This window comes from Ranitomeya imitator, chromosome 4, assembly GCF_032444005.1.
Source record: "Ranitomeya imitator isolate aRanImi1 chromosome 4, aRanImi1.pri, whole genome shotgun sequence".
Classification (NCBI taxonomy): domain Eukaryota; kingdom Metazoa; phylum Chordata; class Amphibia; order Anura; family Dendrobatidae; genus Ranitomeya; species Ranitomeya imitator.
This window is the reverse complement of record NC_091285.1, coordinates 10,218,835-10,222,530: the sequence shown is the minus strand read 5'-3', so window position 1 is coordinate 10,222,530 and position 3,696 is coordinate 10,218,835.

Sequence of the window (3,696 nt, the reverse complement as noted above, 5' to 3'; positions counted from 1 at the left end):
GGGTCGGTATACACTGTATCTGGGGGTCGGTATACACTGTATCTGGGGTCTGTATATACTGTATTTGGGGGTCTGTATACACTGTATCTGGGGGTCGGTATACACTGTATCTGGGGTCTGTGTATACTGTATTTGGGGGTCTGTATACACTGTATCTGGGGTCGGTATACAGCCGGTATACACTGTATCTGGGGGTCGGTATACACTGTATCTGGGGGTCGGTATACACTGTATCTGGGGGTCTGTATACACTGTATCTGGGGGTCGGTATATACTGTATCTGGGGTCGGTATATACTGTATTTGGGGGTCGGTATACACTGTATCTGGGGGTCGGTATATACTGTATCTGGGGGTCGGTATATACTGTATTTGGGGGTCGGTATACACTGTATCTGGGGGTCGGTATACACTGTATTTGGGGTCGGTATACACTGTATCTGGGGGACGGTATATACTGTATCTGGGGGTCGGTATACACTGTATCTGGGGTCTGTATATACTGTATTTGGGGGTCGGTATACAGCCGGTATACACTGTATCTGGGGACGGTATATACTGTATCTGGGGGTCGGTATACACTGTATCTGGGGACGGTATACACTATATCTGGGGGTCGGTATACACTGTATCTGGGGGTCTGTATACACTGTATCTGGGGTCGGTATACACTGTATCTGGGGTCGGTATACACTGTATCTGGGGGTCGGTATATACTGTATCTGGGGGTCGGTATATACTGTATCTGGGGGTCTGTATACACTGTATCTGGGGGTCTGTATATACTGTATTTGGGGGTCTGTATACACTGTATCTGGGGGTCTGTATATACTGTATTTGGGGGTCTGTATACACTGTATCTGGGGGTCGGTATATACTGTATCTGGGGGTCGGTATATACTGTATCTGGGGGTCGGTATACACTGTATCTGGGGGTCGGTATACACTGTATCTGGGGGTCTGTATACACTGTATCTGGGGGTCTGTATATACTGTATTTGGGGGTCTGTATACACTGTATCTGGGGTCTGTATACACTGTATCTGGGGTCGGTATATACTGTATCTGGGAGTCTGTATACACTGTATCTGGGGGTCTGTATACACTGTATCTGGGGTCGGTATATACTGTATCTGGGGGTCGGTATACACTGTATCTGGGGTCGGTATACACTGTATCTGGGGGTCGGTATACACTGTATCTGGGGGTCTGTATACACTGTATCTGGGGGTCTGTATATACTGTATTTGGGGGTCTGTATACACTGTATCTGGGGTCTGTATACACTCTATCTGGGGTCGGTATATACTGTATCTGGGGGTCTGTATACACTGTATCTGGGGGTCTGTATATACTGTATTTGGGGGTCTGTATACACTGTATCTGGGGGTCTGTATATACTGTATCTGGGGGTCGGTATACACTGTATCTGGGGGTCGGTATATACTGTATCTGGGGGTCGGTATACACTGTATCTGGGGTCGGTATACACTGTATCTGGGGTCGGTATATACTGTATCTGGGGGTCTGTATACACTGTATCTGGGGTCTGTATATACTGTATCTGGGGGTCTGTATACACTGTATCTGGGGTCTGTATACACTGTATTTGGGGGTCGGTATACACTGTATTTGTGGGTTGGTATACACTGTATCTGGGGTCGGTATATACTGTATCTGGGGGTTGGTATATACTGTATCTGGGGGTCTGTATACACTGTATCTGGGGTCGGTATATACTGTATCTGGGGGTTGGTATATACTGTATCTGGGGGTCGGTATATACTGTATCTGGGGGGCGGTATATACTGTATCTGGGGGTCTGCATGCACTGTATCTGGGGGTCGGTATATACTGTATCTGGGGGTCGGTATATACTGTATCTGGGGGTCTGTATACACTGTATCTGGGGGACGGTATACACTGTATTTGGGGGTCTGTATACACTGTATCTGGGGGTAGGTATACAGCCGGTATACACTGTATCTGGGGGTCGGTATACACTGTATCTGGGGGTCTGTATACACTGTATTTGGGGGTCTGTATACACTGTATCTGGGGGACGGTATATGCTGTATTTGGGGGTCGGTATATACTGTATCTGGGGGTCGGTATATACTGTATCTGGGGGTCGGTATACACTGTATCTGGGGGTCGGTATATACTGTATCTGGGGTCGGTATATACTGTATCTGGGGGTCTGTATACACCGTATCTGGGGGTCGGTATATACTGTATCTGGGGGTCTGCATGCACTGTATCTGGGGGTCGGTATATACTGTATCTGGGGGTCTGTATACACTGTATCTGGGGTCTGTATATACTGTATTTGGGGGTCTGTATACACTCTATCTGGGAGTCGGTATACACTGTATCTGGGGTCTGTATACACTGTATCTGGGGGTCGGTATATACTGTATCTGGGGTCGGTATACACTGTATCTGGGGTCTGTATATACTGTATCTGGGGGTCGGTATACACTGTATCTGGGGGTCGGTATATACTGTATTTGAGGGTCTGTATATACTGTATCTGGGGGTCGGTATATACTGTATCTGGGGGTCTGTATATACTGTATTTGGGGGTCTGTATACACTGTATCTGGGGTCGGTATACACTGTATCTGGGGGTCTGTATATACTGTATCTGGGGGTCTGCATGCACTGTATCTGGGGGTCGGTATATACTGTATCTGGGGGTCTGTATATACTGTATCTGGGGGTCTGCATACACTGTATCTGGGGGTCGGTATATACTGTATCTGGGGGTCGGTATACACTTTATCTGAGGTCGGTATACACTGTATCTGGGGGTCGGTATACACTGTATCTGGGGGTCGGTATACACTGTATCTGGGGGTCTGTATATACTGTATTTGGGGGTCTGTATACACTGTATCTGGGGTCGGTATACACTGTATCTGGGGGTCTGTATATACTGTATCTGGGGGTCTGCATGCACTGTATCTGGGGGTCGGTATATACTGTATCTGGGGGTCGGTATATACTGTATCTGGGGGTCTGCATGCACTGTATCTGGGGGTCGGTATATACTGTATCTGGGGGTCTGCATACACTGTATCTGAGGTCGGTATATACTGTATCTGGGGGTCGGTATACACTGTATCTGAGGTCGGTATACACTGTATCTGGGGGTCGGTATACACTGTATCTGGGGGTCGGTATACACTGTATCTGGGGGTCTGTATATACTGTATTTGGGGGTCTGTATACACTGTATCTGGGGTCGGTATACACTGTATCTGGGGGTCTGTATATACTGTATCTGGGGGTCTGCATGCACTGTATCTGGGGGTCGGTATATACTGTATCTGGGGGTCGGTATATACTGTATCTGGGGGTCTGCATGCACTGTATCTGGGGTCGGTATATACTGTATCTGGGGGACGGTATACACTGTATCTGGGGTCGGTATACATTGTATCTGGGGGTCTGTATATACTGTATCTGGGGGTCGGTATACACTGTATCTGGGGGTCTGTATATACTGTATTTGAGGGTCTGTATACACTGTATCTGGGGTCGGTATACACTGTATCTGGGGGTCTGTATATACTGTATCTGGGGGTCGGTATACACTGTATCTGGGGGTCGGTATATACTGTATCTGGGGGTCGGTATATACTGTATCTGGGGGTCTGCATGCACTGTATCTGGGGTCGGTATATACTGTATC